The sequence below is a fragment of the Abrus precatorius genome, unplaced genomic scaffold (genome assembly GCF_003935025.1).
Source record: "Abrus precatorius isolate BTA unplaced genomic scaffold, Abrus_2018 Scaffold10, whole genome shotgun sequence".
NCBI lineage: Eukaryota > Viridiplantae > Streptophyta > Magnoliopsida > Fabales > Fabaceae > Abrus > Abrus precatorius.
Window position 1 is genome coordinate 9,489,731 of NW_020874292.1, and position 19,590 is coordinate 9,509,320.

General features: G+C 24.3%; 1 pseudogene; it reads left to right on the forward strand.

Annotated features, from left to right (window-relative positions):
* Positions 1–2,916: 2,916 nt before the first annotated feature.
* Positions 2,917–19,395, forward strand: LOC113851109 (annotated as a pseudogene).
* Positions 19,396–19,590: the final 195 nt, after the last annotated feature.

Sequence of the window (19,590 nt, forward strand, 5' to 3'; positions counted from 1 at the left end):
TATTATATTTCTCTCTCTTACTTTATTATGTATTGATTTTTGTTCTTAGACAAATCTTATATGTGACTTATATAAATTTTATATTATATCAACATCTGTAATTTTAATTGATATAAAAATTAATTTTTATATTAAATACAATCATTCTTTTCTTTTAGTTATTACCTAAATCTTAATTGAAAATTTTTTAATAACTTTTTTTTTCTCTTCTTCTATTATTTTATTTTTTAAAAAAATAATTTAATAAGAATTGATATATCATAATTATGTATAACCTATTAACATAGATAATATTTTATTTATATTTTATATTTTAATAATTATGATGACAAATTTAATTTTTTTAAATTAAAAATTAATAACATTTATCCTTAATGATTTTGTTGCAATGTTTCTTTTTATAAAATGTTATAATGAGAATGACAAATTCAAAATTCTCCAATTAAAACTAATTAATTATAACAATTAAACTAAATTAAACATTATAAAAAATTATAACAATGAAAATGAATTTGATTTGATTTTTAAATCTTTAGGTAACCGTTCCATTTCTATATTTAAAACTTTTATATCGTAATGAATGAATAAGTAAAGAAAATGTAATGTTTTAATTCTGAATTAAGTTCAAATATTATATTTAATTTATATATATATATATATATATATATATATATATATCATTTGTTTCAAAAGTTAACGAATATTTTTTTACATACTTTTAAAAATTTTTGAGTATGAAATCTAAATATTCACAACTATCGAAAGACTTTCAATCCGAGAAAGATAGATGTTAGTATTTAAAATGTTATAGAAGTATTTTTTATATTAACATATGAAATTAAAATTAATTTTTATATTAAATACAATCATTCTTTTCTTTTAGTTTTTACTTAAATCTTACTTGAAAATTTTTTAATAACTCTTTTTTTCTCTTCTTCTATTATTTTATTTTTTAAATTTTTTTTAATAAGAATTGATATATCATAATTATGTATAACCTATTAATATAGACAATATTTTATTTATATTTTATATTATAGTAATTATGATGACAAATTTAATTTTTTTAAATTAAAAATAACAGCATTTATCCTTAATGATTTTGTTGCAATGTTTCTTTTTATAAAATATTATAATGAGAATGACAAATTCAAAATTCTCCAATTAAAACTAATTAATTATAACAATTAAACTAAATTAAACATTATTAAAAATCATAACAATGAAAATGAATTTTATTTGATTTTTAAATCTTTAGGTAACCGTTCCATTTCTATATTTAAAACTTTTATATCGTAATGAATGAATAAGTAAAGAAAATGTAACATTTTAACTTTAAATTAAGTTCAAATATTATATTTAATTTCTATATATATATATATATATATATATCATTTGTTTCAAAAGTTAACAAATATTTTTCTTTACATACTTTTAAAATTTTTTGAGTATGAAGTCTAAATCTTCACAACTATCGAAAGACTTTCAATTTGAGAAAGATAGAGGTTAGTGTTTAAAATGTTATAGAATTATTTTTTATATTAACATATGAAATTATATTTATTTATTAGAATTTCATATTCGAACTATATAATTATTCAAAATTTTCAGATTAAAATATAAGTTCTAATACTTTTGAAAATTTTCTTAAGAGCATTTAATTGCAAACACAAAGAACGGTGCTTCCTAATGAAAAAATTCAGTCATTTGGTGGACTTACAATTAGTTTCCAAACTATAAATCAAAATACAGGTATTATACATAAAAATATGAAATCAATATAAATATTTTTTTATTAATATAATTATTTATTATGTTATATTCTTAAAATTATATATTTTTTAATTTAAAAAAATATTTAAATCAAAATATAAATCAAAATACAATTAGTTCCCAAAATATAAATCAAAATACAGGTATTATACATAAAAATATGAAATTAATATAAATATTTTTTTATTAATATAATTATTTATTATGTTATATTCTTAAAATTATATATTTTTTAATTTAAAAAAAATATTTAAATCAGGTTCACTGAATATTAACCTTTTTTATAGGACCAAGTAATGTATCAGGTAATGTTTAAATTACAAGAATATTCTAATGTAGCATCACTAAATTATATATATTTTAATTTTACAATACTATTCCAATATGTATGATATTGTTTGTAAATAAATTTGTTTATATAACAATACAAAAAATAATATATTTTAATTTGCATATATTACCATATAATTTTTTATGTATTTATACTAAAACTTTTATTTTTATCACTTTTAATAAAATTATGATAGTAATAATTTATTTATTTATAAAATAAAATATTTGTTAATATCATCATTAAATATTTTTAATTAATTTAAAGAATTTTAAAAAATATCTAAGTAAGTTGGTATTTATTTATTTATCTTTTAAAATTTATTACAATTATTACCATATGAAATTTATTTATTATATTATATTTTAAAATAAATAATAATATGTATGACAATATATATATATATATATATATATATATAATTTACTTATTTATTTATTGACTTTTTTAAGATACAACCTATTATTAGTTCTATTATTATCTTAATAAATATTATCATAATTTTATTAATTCTATTATTATTACATTGACAAATAATTATTTAAAATTATTTTATATTTTAAATTTATTTTAATTCTTTATTTTAATTAGAGATTAATTATAAAAACTTATTCATCCATGTATTAGTATTAATATTATAAACTGTAGTGATATTTGCTTATTTATTTATTAATATATATTGATTATACACAGATAAAATTTTTCATAACTGCTCTTATAATTAATATTATATCATAGAAATCATAAATTAAAAATATGCTTACTTATTTATTAATAATTTTTTTAAAATTGTAGGTGATAATTCAAAATATATGAATTTAGGATACCCAAGTTACACCTGTGAATATTGTGGTAGTTCTATGTGATATGCAGAAAGAGCGAATAAACCACAACAGCTAAAAAAGCCTAAGTTTTCTCTTTGTTGTCAATAAGGAAAAGTTTAATTATCAATTCTTCAAGAACCACCGGATGCTTTAAAAAATCTTCGTAATTATGAAGGTGGTCATCCCTAAGTGAAATTTAGACAAAATATTTGAGCATATAATTCTATTTTTGCTTTTACATCAATGGGAGCAAAATTTGACAACAAAATAAATTTAAGACTAGGGCCGTATGTTTTTAGAATTAGTGGTCAAAATTATCACAGGATTGGAGCACTTATACCAGAAGAAGGTCAACAACCAAAATTCTCACAACTTTATGTACATGATACAGAAAATGAAGTCCAAAATAGATTACATTCCTTCAATAATGGAGAAAATTTTGACAACACTATTGTTCAAAGTTTGAAAGATATGTTGGACATGCATAATCCTATTGCACAGGTGTTTAGAATGCCAAGAGATAAATTATCTTCATTTGATGATAAAAATATATGAATCAAGTTGCTTGGTATAAGATCAAGAGAATCTTGATAGTATAACAAGCCGACCTCAACTGAAATTGCTGCACTTATTGTTGGAGATTTTGGTCAATCTAATGGAAGGAGAGATATAATAATAGAGCATCAAATAAATGGGTTACAAAGAATATCAGAGTTGCATCCTTCTTTCATGTTAATGCAATATCCATTATTATTTCCATATGGTGAGGATGAATTTCACTTAGACATTCAATATGCTTTTAATGATGGAAAAAATAGAACAAAAAGAAACAATTTGACAATGAGAGAATACTATGCATATTGAATACAACAAAGAAACTTTGAAGCAAAGACTCTTATTTCTGCTGGTCAGTTATTCCAACAATATATTGTTGATGCATATACAACCATAGAAGAAGATCGACTACGATGGATTAGGAAAAATCAAACAATTTTACGCACAGAGTTGTACAAAAATGTTTGTGATGCAGTTGTTCGTGGGGGGATATAATAGCTGCTGCTACTGGAAAAAGAATTGTATTGCCTTCTTCATTCACAGGTGGTCCACGATATATGGTCTAAAACTATCAAGATGCAATGGCCATATGTAGAACATTTGGGAAAACTGATATTTTTATCACTTTTACTGCCAATCCAAAGTGACCAAAGATTCAGTATATGCTTGATCAAATTTCAGGACAACCAGCTAATGATAGGCCAGATGTTAAAACAACAGTTTTCAAGATGAAACTTGATCAACTAATGAAACACGTAGTGGATGGACAGTACTTTGGTCAAGTTTTTTTTTTTTTTATAGGCAAAACATATATTATTAGAGAGAGTTCAAGGGAAACTCAAAACCCATATACACAGGAAAAAAATTACTAACTCAGAGAAATAAAAAACAAAAATATACTTATACAAAGCTAAGACAGATGCAATTTCGTGGGTTCAAATACCAATCAGCTAACAAAATAGCTTCTCTCTTACTAACAAGTGATAGCCATTTCCAGGACATCAAAATAATAGAATCTAGAACTTCCCTCTCATCCAAAACACCATTGGAAAATACAATTTTATTTCTATGTAACCACAAAAACCACACTGTACTTACCCAAACAATTAATAAGCATATCTCTTCTCCTTTACTATAGCCAACACCAATCAAGAAAGCAAGTGAGTCGATATATCTGAAGGCAAAATCAGTGAGACTCCAAGCCAACGCGCAGTAAAGTACCAGATTTGAGATGAAACTGAACACGTTAAAAATAAATGAGTTGGAAGTTCCTCCAAACTATGACAGAAGCAACAAGTTATATCATCAATTTGAACACCTCGATCAATCAGCAAACCCTTACAAGGAAGTGCATTCAGCAACAATTCCTAAGAAAATACCAGACACTTAAGAGGGACCTTTCCTCTCCATAGTCTTTACAAGGCATCTGCCGTACACTGATCTACACTATTAGGACCACCAAAAATTTCAAATAGTCATGAATACGTAGATTGTACTAAATAACAGCCTGAAGAATCTGCCCTCTATACCCATTTATCTTCTTGTAGTAACTTAATAGAAACTCTATCCACAAACTCTAACAACAGATAAAAGCTTGAGATCTCATGTTGAAAGAGTCTTCTTCGCCAACTAACATCCCAAACCCACTTAGTGCCATCATGAAAACCATTCTCCAATACACATGATTCAGCATTTCTCGTCTTCGCAAACAATCACGGAAATGCTTCACAATCGCACCCTGCCTACCCACTTATCTCTCCAAAAAAGAGTGTGTAAACCTGCACCCACACTCCTATCAAACTTCTCGTCCAGCCAAGAATTCCCTTGATGAATAACCTCCATCAAATCACGTCACCACAAAGAACATCTGTTGTGGACTGATGGATGCTAAATAGAATAAGCTAATCTTCCATATCTAGATTCCAACACCCGCACCCACAATGAATTAGAACAATTAACACCTCGCCACAACCATTTACCAAAAAGCGCCCAGTTAAACCACTGCACATTCTTAATGCCCAAGCCACCATTCTTCTGCGGTCTACATACCATTTCCCATTTCACCTAGGGGATTTTAGATCCATCCTTAATACCTTTCCATAAAAAATTTCGTTGGATAGTGACAATCTCCTTTATCACCGACTTCAGCATCTTAAAAAAGGATAACGAGTGCAATGACATAGAATTAAGAATTGCATTAATCAAAGTCACCCTAAAAAAAGACAGTACTTTGGTCAAGTTATATCAGGTAAAGAAAAGTATTATACTAATTTTTTAATTTATAAATTTAATCTTATTCTTACTAATTATTTATTATATTTTTCCTTCTTTTAGCTATATACACCATTGAGTTCCAAAAAAGAGGTCTACCACATGCTCATATCCTAATATGGCTTCACCAAAATAATAAGTATCTAACACCACAAGACATAGATAAAATAATATCAGCAGAATTACTATATCAAGTGGATGATCCAGTTGGATTCAATGCTGTTTCACAATTCATGATACATGGACCATGTGGAACTACCAACAAAAATGCACCTTGCATGGTTGATAGCCTTTGCAATAGAAATTATCCTAAAAAATTTACTGATGAAACGACCATAGATATGGATGGTTTTCCTACTTATAGAAGACGGGATGATGGCAGACATGTCAAAAAAGGAGATATCAACTTACATAACAAGTTTGTTGTTCCATATAATTTAGATTTATTACTCACATTTCAGGCACATCTAAATATTGAATGGAGCAATAAGTCCAAGGCTATAAAATATCTCTTCAAATATCTCCACAAAGGTCCAAATAGAGCACCCATGGTAATTGAAGAAAATATTTTTGTCCAAAATACAAACAATTCAATGCAGATAACACAAGTTGATGAGATCAAAATTTATTTAGACTGCAGGTATGTAATTTTATAAATAAATTAATTTAATTAACCATTTAGTTAATCATTATATATTTTTTTATGCTAATTTCTCTAATACCATAAATTTATATATTATTTTAGGTATTTATAATGAATTTATAATTATTAAGATTTAAAATATTTAAATTCACTATAGAATATATTACATAAACAAATTTGCTATAAATTACATTATATTACAATTTATTAAAATTATTTATAATATTTTACATAACGTAACAATTGAAATTATAATTGATTCATAGTTATTATCTTTGAACTATATTTAAAGAATTTTTATTAGAATTTATGCTTATATAATTTTGATAATGGTAATAACAAACTATTACGAATGACAATTTAATAAATAATTATTAATATTATATATATAAAAATAATATTCTATAATTATAATTAAATAATATTATATTAAACTATATATTTATTACTTATTGTATATTTATTAAGTGTAAAAAATTATATATAATTTTTATAAATAAGTATTACTAAATAAATAATAGTAGTTCTTATACGTATAAATTTTTAGTCAATTTTATTAATTAAATTTCATATTGACTTTGATATTAAGTGTTATATTTTTTTATTTATTTTTAAACAACATTAAACATATTTTTTCTTTTTTATATACTCAGACTTTTGTGAATTTATAAATATTATAATTATTGCTCATATTTCATTAATGTGTCAGCATGTGAAGTAAGTTGGAAAATTTTTAACTTTGACATACATTATAGAAGTCCAACTGTTATGAGATTGATCTTCCATTTACCAGGAGAAAATTTAGTTACTCTACAAGATTCAGAACATTTGCCAATAGTTATAAGAAGAGAAGGAATAGAACAAACCATGTTTACAGAATGGATGAAAATAAATTCTATAAATTCTCAAGCATGCATGCTAACATATTCTGGCTTTCCTACAAAATTTGTTTGGGATGATAGAAACAAAAAATGGAAACAAAGGCAGACTGGAAGAACAATTGGAAGAATTTATTATGCTTATCCAACATCTAGTGAAAGATATTACTTAAGAATTTTGTTAAATATTGTTCAAGGACCAAAAAGTTACGAAAAAATCAAGACAGTTGGTGGAGTGACACATAAAACTTTCAAAGAAGCATGCTATGCTCTTGGCCTTCTAAATGATGATAAAGAGTGGAATGATGCATTGAATGAAGCAAGTCATTAGGCCTTACCTTCTCAGTTACGAGAATTATTTGTTACAATTCTTCTTTTTAGTGAGGTTACAAATGTTAAGAAACTATGGGATAACAATTGGCAGACAATATCTGATGATATTCTTTATAAAAATAGAAGGTTATTTCATCACTTTGGTTTGGAACTCACAGAACAACAGATCCAAACTTATTGTTTGATTGAAATTGACAAGATATTGATGAGAAATGGAAAGGTCCTCTCCGACTTCAATGGAATGCCTTTACCCAATAAATCAGCAGTAGAAGTAATGGACAATAGACTGATCAGAGAAGAACTTGATTATAATATTGAAGAGTTGAAATTGGAACACAAGAAATACTACCCATTACTAAATGACCAACAAAGACAAATATACAATGAAGTTACTAATGTGATCTCTGCTAATGTAGGTGGACTTTATTTTGTGTATGGCCATGGAGGAACTGGAAAAACTTTTCTTTACAAGACTATCATTTCTAAACTAAGGAGTGAGAAAAGAATAGTAATTGTTGTTGCATCTTGGGGTACTTAACCACTTCCTTATACTTGATTTTATATTTTTATTAATTATATATTTCTCATATTTAATACTTTTTATTATATTTCTCATATTAATTATATATTTTTATTATTAACTTTTGTACTTACACATGTAGTATTTTATTTTTATTTTTTCAAAATTTAAAATTTACAAATATAAAAATTTTAAATCTAATTTTTTGCTTTATTATATTAATATAAATTAAATTTTTCATTAATACTTACAATAAAAAAATATTATCTATAAAACTTATAAAATATTCTTTTATTAAATAAAATAAGACAAAAATATTATTTTATTAATATTACACATAAAAATTCTAAATTTTAGTATTAGTATCATCAAAATTATTTTCTGTTTGTCATAAAAATTATAAAAGTATCCATTAAAAATTAATATATTTCTTACATTTTAACGAATACATTCATAAACTATTATATACATGATTTTATTTATGTCTCATTTATTTTTACTTTAAAATTTTATAGGTATTACATCATTATTGCTTTCGGGTGGTAGAACAACTCATATTAGATTTCAAATACCATTAGATCTTTTTGAAGAGAGCACATGTTCAATCAAACAAAATACTCAGCTTGCTCAGTTAATAATTGAAACAGATCTCATTGTTTGGAATGAAACACCAATGATAAATAGATTGACTTTTGAGGCTCTTGATAGGTCCCTCAAAGATATTGTGGGTTATAAATATTCTAACAGTACGTCTAAGCCATTTGGAGGAAAAACAGTAATTCTTGGAGGAGACTTTAGACAAATATTACTCGTAATACCAAAAGGATGACAACAAGACATAGTTCAAGCATGCATTAATAAGTCGTATTTGTGGGATCATTGCAAAATTTATATGTTGTCCAGAAGTATAAGAATTTTCAACAACTCCTCTTCAAGTCATGAAATTTCTTTGGCACATGAATTTAATAAATGGCTCATACAAGTTGGAGATGGAAACATACCAACAATTAGTAAAGAAGGAGAAAACATTCTCATGTGGATAAAAATTCCAAGCCAATATCTACTCAAGCCAATGGAGGATTCACTCAAGCAAATTTTTGAAAGCACATATCCAAATTTCCAACAACAAAAAAATACCTTCAAGAGCGGGCCATACTTACTCATTTAAATGATATTGTTGATGATATTAATAATTATATCATAAACATGGTTGAAGGATCAATAAAGTATTACAGAAGCTCTGACAAGATTGACAAAGCAACTGATAAAATAACTGAGCAAGAGTTTATATATCCCGTAGAATTCTTGAATACTTTAAATTTCAATGGATTTCCTCCCTATTGCTTGCAACTCAAAGAAGGAATACCAATTATGCTACTTAGGAACATCAATCCCGCATTAAGAATGTGCAATGGAACAAGACTCCTTATCATACGTTTAGGAGAGTGGATAATTGAAGCAAAAATAATTACAAGAAGCAACATTGGTGCTAAAATACTTATTCTGCAGATAGTTTTAACAACAAGTGACTCCAAGTGACATTTCCTTTTAAGAAGAAAATAATTTCCAATAAAGGTATATTATGCAATGACAATAAACAAAAGTCAAGCACAATCGTTAAATTATGTTAGATTATATTTGTCAAAACCTGTATTTAGTCATGGTCAATTACATGTTGCATTGTCTAGAGTAACGTCAGCAAAAAGAATAAAAATCCTTATTATTGAAGAGGATGACAAATATATAGGATATACAAAAAATGTTGTATATAAGGAAGTATTTCATAATCTTCCTCAATGTAATTATATTTAATATAATAATTTTTTATTATATTTATATATTTTTATATTTAAATTATATATTTTATATTTTAAAATAAATTAATTTTAAAAAATAAAACAAACTCGTGCAACGCACGAACATATTTATTAGTTTATATATAAAATTGATTGCACCTACTTATTATCCTATGTATTAAATTTTGAAATATATAAAGTTATCTTTATATATGTAACTTCGTTTATTTATTACTCTGCATTAAAATTCGAAACTTATAAAGTCATTCTTATGTGCACTCACTTATTACTTTATGCATTAAAATTCGAAACGTATAACTTATGAATTGAAATTATATTTATTCATACTTATTTATCTTTGAATTGTATTTAAAGAATTTTTATTAGAATTAATGAATTGTATTTAAAGAATTAATTCAGAACCTATAAAGTCACTCATATTAACTGCATCTAATTATTACTCTCTACATTATAATTCGAAACGTAAAACTTACTGATTGAAATTATATTTTATTCATATTTATTATCTTTAAATTGTATTTAAAGAATCTTTATTAGATTTGATGAATTGTATTTAAATTTTTTTATTAGAATTGATGGTTATATTATGTTACAAATGGCAACGTAAATATTTATACTATAAATTGTCTTAAATTATAATTTATTAAAATTAACTACAACATTTTTCAAAGTTTATGAATTAAAATTATATTTGATTCATACTTATTATGAAATACATTTAAGAAGAATTTATTAGAATTTATGGTTATATTATATACATTGAATTAAAAAATTACACTTACAATATTATTACTTTATATTATATATTATTAAATTAAATTTTTTATAAATTCTTTTTACATATTTAAATTATTTTATTAATTAGTTTAATTTAATTTATATTTCAATATTTACTTCAAATACTAAAATACAATGTAAATAAAAAATACATTTATAAAATTACTACTTTATATTATATATTATTAAATTAAATTTCTAATGAAAAGGCAAGTTTACATATTTAAATTATTTTAGTAATTAGTTTAATATAATATATAGTTCAATATATATCTCAAAAATTAAAATATTTATAAAATTATTAGTTTATACTATATATTGTTAAATTACATTTCTAATGAAAAAGTAAGTTTACATATTTAAATAATCTTATTAATTAGTTTAATATAATATATAGTTCCATATATATATTTCAAAAATTAAAATATATGTTAAATGTGAATTATTTTTTTATATTATATATTATATTATTAGAGTAAATTTCGAAAGAAAAGATAATTTTTATTACATTAATTTTTTATTTGCTGACTTTCTATATATCTTAAGGAAAGACTTTTTCTCTACTTATATAAGTCATATTTACATAACTTTTGAAAACTTGGTCACTGTTCTTTCTATTGTCATATTTTTTTCTTTGTATTTTTCAACAATGTCAGCAATCAAGAATTACCTATTTACGTAAGTACATGTGTTTTTAAGTTTGATATTTTTTATTTTGTTTCACTAAATTGTGTTATATATTTTAATTTATTTTTTTAAATAAGCATAAAGTATTATTTTTAAATTATATAATGTATTGAATCTTATTTTTAATTGATTAATTTATATCAAATCACTTATTATTTTTTTAAATTTATCACAAGTAATTATTTATTTTTATATTTCCATGATGTTATAGGAGAATGACAAGTTCCAATTAAGATAAATGAATTTTTCTTAACGATCTGAATTCAACAATAGATGAATGAAAAATAAAAGTATGAATATCATGACTGTGATATTTAATTATAAAAAATATGAATGTATGTATAATAGGTAATATTTATATTTCCACATCAAGATCAACAAAGAATTATATCAATATTGACATACCAGAAGTTACTCATTTTATAAATTTATTCAAGTATTGAAATTATTTAAAATCTCTCTGTTACATTAATTATTGCTAATTGTTTACTTTTTATTTTAACTACATTTTTAATTATTCATTATCATTTTGTTGAAGGAATTTTAATGATATGCATATTGCTCACAATGTTGATAATACAAGATCTACTATTTTTCTTGGAGTAGAAAATTTTAAGAAAATTTTAAAAGCATATATGAAATCTTGACAATGGAAAAATCAAAGAGTGATGTAGTAAATTTAATCTCTCTTATACTTTGTTCTTATTTAAGTTTTAAACTAATTTTTTAATTAATTTTCAAAATATCGTAATTAGTTGTATTATAACTGTGAACGATATAATACTTAAAAATGGCTGATATTATATTTCTTACTCTTATTGTAAGAAGAAAGTTTCTTTCACAACTATAAATTTTAAATGTGAATCATGTTATAAAGACGTAGAGTATCCAATGATAAGGTAATTAATTTATCACTATGTATTCTAATTTTTAAATTTTCATATTAAAATAAATTTAATTATATATCATTACCTTAATTTATATACATTACAGAGTTCGTCTTGAGTTTGATGTTAAAGATTTTACAGATTCAACAATATTTATCTTATTTGATAAAGTTGTTGAGCTTATTGCGACATCTGAAATTGTCAGCAAATGTGTTAATTTCTAACTTCTTATAAATAAAATATATTAAAACATATAACTATTTTTATGTGATGATTTTTTAAAGGTAATGGTGAAGTGTTAAAGTTGCCTCCATAACTTTTAAAGATTATTGACACTTCATATATTGTTCAAATAAAAATGAGTACCTACTTTGAAAGTCATGAAAAATAAAGTTTCACTGCAAATAAAATTGTGAACCGATAGTGAAGGTAATATAGAAAATTAAATTGTAGTTTCATCACTTTCATTTATAATGTTTATAATACAATGATGAATAACTTTATTTTCATTTTTTATATTTACATATTGAGAAGGAAGAATGTGTAGACAATACAAATGAAAAAACAAAACAAAATGATTTGGTAATAAGTTATTTACTGATATCTCTAACCATAGAAACACCAAATTTACCAAAAAAAAAATAAATAAAAAAATGTATAAATTATAAATTTATAATGTATTGTTCAAATTTCTTATATTAGTAATTTATATTTGATATTTTTTTTAGGTTGTAATTTAAGGAAGATGAAACAAAAAATTGTGAACAAAAGATAACAATGGAGGATTTAAAAGATTGAACTATTTTTATTGCAATATTGTATAAATACTTTTAATATTCTGTAGAGTCTGAAAAGTAAAATGTCACCAAACATTTAAGTCTTTTATAAAATAATTTTATTATATATATATATATATATATCTTATTTTATTATTATTATAATATATTATGTATTAACTTTGTTCTTAGACAAATCTTATATGTGATTCATAAATTTTATATTATATCAATATCTATAAATTTAATTGATATAAAGATTTATTTTTGTATTAAATACAACAATTTTTTCTTTTAGTTTCTACCTAAATCTTAATTGAAAATTTTTAACTACTCTTTTTTTCTCTTTTATTATTTTAATTTTTTAGAAAATAATTTAATAGAAATTGATATATCAAAATTATGTATAACCTAATAACATAGACAATATTTTATTTATATTTTATATTATAATAATTATGATGACAAATTTAACTTTTTTTAAATAAAAAATTAACAATATTCATACTTAATGATTTTGTTGCAATATTTTTTATAAAATGCTATAATGATGATGATAAATTTAAAACTCTTTAATTAAAACTAATTAATTATAATAATTAAAATAAATTAAAAATTACTAAATATCATAACAATGAAAATGAATATGATTTAACTGTTCTACTTTCATATTTAATAATTTTATATCATAATGAATGAATAAGTAAAAAAATATACATTTTAATTCTGAATTAAGTTCAAATGTTATATTTAATTTATATATATATATATATATATATATCATTTATTTTAAAATTTTATGAGTTTGAAGTCTAAATCTATACAAATATTAAAAGACTTTAAATCTAAGAAAAATAGAAGTTAGTGTTTAAAATATTATAAAAATATTTTTTATATTAACATATTAAATTACATTTATTTATTAGAATTTCATATTCTAACTATATGATTATTTAAAATTTTTAGATTGGAATATAAATTCTAATGCTTTTAAAATTTTTTATGATAACATTCAATTACAAACGCAAAAAAGAGTTCTTCATAATGAAAAAATTTAGTCATTTTGTGAATTTATAATTAGTTTTTAAGATATAAATTAAAATACAGATATTAAACATAAAAATATGAAATCAGCATAAATTTTTTATTAATATAATTATTTATTATGTTATATTCTTAAATTATATTTTTTTAATTAAAAAAATTAAATCAGGTTCACTAAATATTTACATCTAAATGTACGAGAGATTGACAAAAGAATATATTTAAAAATAAAAATCAAATATCTAATTTACTATATTTGCATCAAAATGGTTAGAACATATTTATTTTTTTAATGGCGATATAATACTTTAATGTATTTATATTAAATTTATATTTATATATCTTTAAAATAATTAGAAATATAATAATAATATACTTTTTTTACTTATTTTTAGTTCAATCTATGTGTTTCCTTTTATATCACATTTTTTTAAAATTTTATTTAAATTAATAGTTGTTCTTTTAATAAAATTTTTTAAATATTATTTTATTATTATATAGATATATTTATTTTTATTAATTTTTAATTAAAATAATAAATAATAAATAATTGTATTAATTATTTTTAAAAATTAAAAAATAATTATGTAAAAAAATAATAAATTTATTATTTTAATTTTATGATCCAAATAACATAATTTTATTATACTTAATTGATTATTAAATAAAATTAATTTATTTATAATGTCAATCAATAGTAATTCTATTAAATTATCAAAAAATATAAAATAATTTAACCATTTAAAAAAAATTCAATTATATTTTTTTTATAAAAAAGTAAACTTTCTAATTCAGTATATATATTATATGATTGTTAATTTTTATTTACAATATTTTTATATGGTAATTTTATTTATATATAAAAAGTTTAATATATTTTTAATTTTAGATATTAAAATATAATTTTGTGTATATTGATATTTAAAGGCGATTTTTAAAACTTCATACTTTTGATGAATAAATACTTTAATTTTTATATATTAGTCTGATAGGTTATTTTTAAAAAACATGATATCATATTTTAATAATTATATAGTAAAATTTTATTAATAATTTTAAATTATAATTATAAATAGATAATTTATCATATAAATTTAATTCAACAGATATAAACAAATATATAAATACCTTTTATTTAAATTTTAAAACATATATTAACAAATTTATTATATTTAATAATTTATTGTTATAATTATTTATTTAAAATTTTATAATAATAAATAATTTATGATATCATGAAACAATATAAATTTTATTTTTATATTTTAAAAATAAAATATTTGTATGTTATTTTATTTTATGCTAAAAAATACTAAATTATACATATTTTAAATGATAATTTATTTTGACAAATAAATTTTTTATTATATTTATATATTTAAATTATATATTTTATATTTTAAAATAAATTAATTTAATAAAACAAACAAACCGTGCAATGCACGTAAATATTTTTTAGTATATATATAAAGATGATAGAAAGATAAAAGTGAGTAAATTAATATTACAAAATATAAGTTAGATATTATAATATTAAAGTTAAAAAATTAACTTTGTAGAATGTAAAAGCAGGAATATAAAAGTTAGTCAGTTAACTTTGTATTTAGAGAATATATATTCTCATTCGCTTGGTAGGAAGACTTGTTTTTTGAATTAATTTGAATAAGTTATTGGCTTCTTTTCTTGTAAAGCCATTAGAAAGATTTGAGTTTTAACTTTATTTTGACTTTATTAGTGTTTTTATCTACCTTATTTTAATCCAATATGATTCCAATTGACTTCTAATTGAAGTTCCAAATCCTTTAGACTTTACAAGCTACACACTTTCTTTTATTTTCTTATTTCAATTTTTAGTTTTTTCACTTTAGAAAGATCTCCATTTCATTCCTTTTCCTAAATGCTTTTAATAGTGTTACTTACACCCTATAAAAATTAAAATTAAATTCTCCAATTATTTCAACTTTTATATTACCCAAAAATTAAGAATTATTGTTAGAAAATAAGTAGATTGTACAAGATCCAATTGATAAAGCAATAGCAACTAACAATGATGATAATGAGATAAAAGAAGACCTAGAAGAGGATGAAGAGATGTGTGAAGAGAACAACTCTCCCCATAGTAACTATTGTTTCTATAAATTATATTTATGTTTATCTTTGTAAGTCCCTTGTATATGTATTTTGTATGTACATATATAATGGAAGAGAAAAATCTAGTTATTTGTGTCATCTAAATATCTATTTTGAATAATATACAAAGTCTTTCTCCATAATATGTACACTTACACATATGTTTAAAAATTTTAATTTTTGAGATGAGTTGGTGGTGTTCATTATATCTTACTATTGTACTGAATTTTTATTATTGATATAGGACTTAAATAAGTTATTAATTCATAAAATTATTACACTTTTTGAAAATTACTTTTCCTTAATCTATGAATTAAACAAATACAATACTGTTTACGGTGAAAAATGACAATTGTAAACAAATAATCCAAAGATCAATCTGGAGACTGAATTTAGGTTTTCTTTGGGTTCTTTTAAGTGTGTTGTTAACATAACGGTGAAATAGATGCGTAAATTCAGCAATTTAGCAAGGATAGTGAATATTAAACGTGCAGAATTGACTCAAACATAGAGGTTCATTACATAAAAGTATGAAATAAGAAATGAATTGCAGAAACAAGAACAAAAGCAAATAAACGAAGAAACTTGAATTAAAATGCAGAATGTAAAGGTACAGGAATGTAAATATGCTGACATGTAAACATACGACTCCTCACAATGGTGAACAGCGGCCACTGTGGGTCTCCTTGTAGCTGGTGTCTGGCGCGGTACAGGGTTTCAGCGTCTCAGAGAGTTTAGGTGCGGTGTCTGGGTGCAAAAAGTCATCCTTTGTGAAATGGTGCTTTGGAGTATTTATAGACATGAAGATCACCACCGTTTTCCTCCTTTTGCGAGCACTTCTTAGTAACTGCCTTCAACTGTTGATGCTCACTATCCACGATTGCTTGTGATCGTGCTGTTCGTGGGGCTTCTTTCGTAACCGCTATCGCCCATGATCTCCTTTGCGTAGTGGTGAATGTTGATAACTACTGGTAACTGCTTTTGGATTTTTCAAGACTCCTATCTTTTGAGTATTTCTGAGAGAAACCTAGGAGACTCCTTTAATGTTATGGCCTTAGAATAGTTTCTTCTTGACTTCTTTTTTCGAGCCATTCTGGAGTTTTGAGAGCCTGTCTTGGTCTTGTGGACTTAGAACATTTTCTTTGCTCATTTTTGTTTTTCGAGCAATTCTGGAGGGACTCTGGAGCTCGACCAGGTTTGTGGACTTAAAATATTTTCTGACCACTTCTTATTTTTTGAGCAATTCTGGAGGAAATCTGGAGCTCGGCTAGGTTTGTGGACTTAGAATATTTTCTGACCACTTCCTGTTTTTCGAGAGTTTTGGGTGTCAAGGACCTGAAAACTCCTCAAAAACTCCTCGAAAAGCCATCAGTTTGTTGGACTTAGAATATTTTCTTGCCAGTTCTATTTTTCGAGTAGTTTTGGGTGTCCATGACGTGAAAACTCCTCCAAAAAAGCCTTTAGTTTTGTGGTCTTAGAATATTTTCTTGTCTTTCAAGCAGTTTAGAGAAAAATCAACAATGTGATAAAAATCTCCTAAAATAGCTCGAAATGTGTCCCTTTTAATTAAAACTAAAGATCTTAGATAATCTTCCAATATTCTCTTATGTTCAGGCTTATCTTTACCTCCTTCTTGACCCCCAAAACTTGTTGAAATGTAGTTTTCTTCAAGATGATTTTTAACTTAGAAAATTTTCATTATCCCAAACAGATGCCCCTAAAATATTAATATCTCAGGTTTATGAGATTTTAATATTTTTTATTTTGATATTTAATTGGAAAATTTTCATTTTCTAATTTTCCCGCCATTTCTTATGGCGTCGCTGCCACTTACCTGCTTTATGTCAGGCACGTCGTCCAAAGTCGGCGCATTAAATGCAGGTGCTGCCTGGCAGTTACTGAAAATGTCCCATTATTGAGACGTGCTCCGTTTTGTTGGGGATTTAAGGCCATTTTAGATCGAAAAGACAACCCACTATCTCTTCATCTTCCCACTAAGTGCCAAAATACTCTGGACTTAGGCTCTTGTATAGGCTTTGCACGAGGTTGGGAACCAGTATAAAAAGCGAAGTTACCTTCTCATTTTTAATGCTTTCGTTTTTACTCTCCTACTTAGAGCTCTGTTCTTTCTCTTCTGCTTCTTTTTGTGTCAAAATTTCTTCTGGTTCGTCCCCATCTTCCCAATTTATCGTCGAAATGGCCTCCAAGTCTAAGGTTCCCTCTGCTTTTTTCAGTGCTGAGCTCGTGCCTTGGGTCATTCGAGCTACCTTCCTGAGCCACCTCTCGAGGAGGAGAAATTGGCTATTTGGAAATCCCAGGTACTTATTCCCTTTTCATTAGGCTCCAAACCTCATGCATTTTTAGGTCCTTTTGTTCCCCAGCCATCTGTCGAGTCTTCTTTTTCTGCTGATGGGGTCTTGGCATTCTCTTCCAAATATAACTTGGATTCTCTCGAGAATGCCCAAAAAATATTTAGAACTATGCCTCCTCTAACCAAAGACTTATATTTGCCTTGGTTAGATAGAGTTGAGGGTGAAAAACAAGATAGTTGGAGGGCCATAGGAATCTATGATATCATTCAATTGTCTAGGTACAATATGTCTTACAACTTCCCTATGATCATGAGTTCTCTTTTCTTCTGGGATCGAGCAACTAGCTCTTTCCACGTGCCTTGTGGTATGATTACTCCAACTCTTTTCGATGTTGCTGCCATTCTTGGGCTTAGGCCAACTGGTCCTTCGTTTCAACCAGATTCTCATCCAAAAAATCCTGATGTGACTCCCAACTTCCAAAAGCTTTCTTACCAACTCTTCATAACCTTGAATATGAATCGAGATGGTCCTGTTACGGATGAAGAGCATGTTGCTTTCCTGATGTTGTGGCTTTCTGCCTATGTTTTTTGCTCGAGATCGCTCCAAGTGCCAAAGACACTACTCACTTTGGCCCAATTGCTGCACGAAGAGTCTTCGATATGCCTTGGGAAACTTATATTAGGAAACTTGTATGAGAACTTAAATGAAGCAGTGGCTTCATTTAGATCTAATGACTTTCCTTCAGTCATTAGTGGGCCTTTTTGGCTACTTCAACTTTGGTTGAATGCTATTTTTGAAGAAAAATTACAAAGCTCTGAGCCACCCAATATCTCTTGAGAGATTGAGGGTTTTCGTTTAACTTTTTTGAGTACGAATGTAACCAAAAAAAATTATTGTAATGCTTTTAGGCAATATTTCAACTTTTTCTTATCTCTTCAATCTTTTACTCCTTAACTTTCCCCTTTTTCTACTCGAAAAATAGGGCCAATTTGGTTTAAACGCCCTTTTCCTTCGAGAACACCAAGTGCCCAA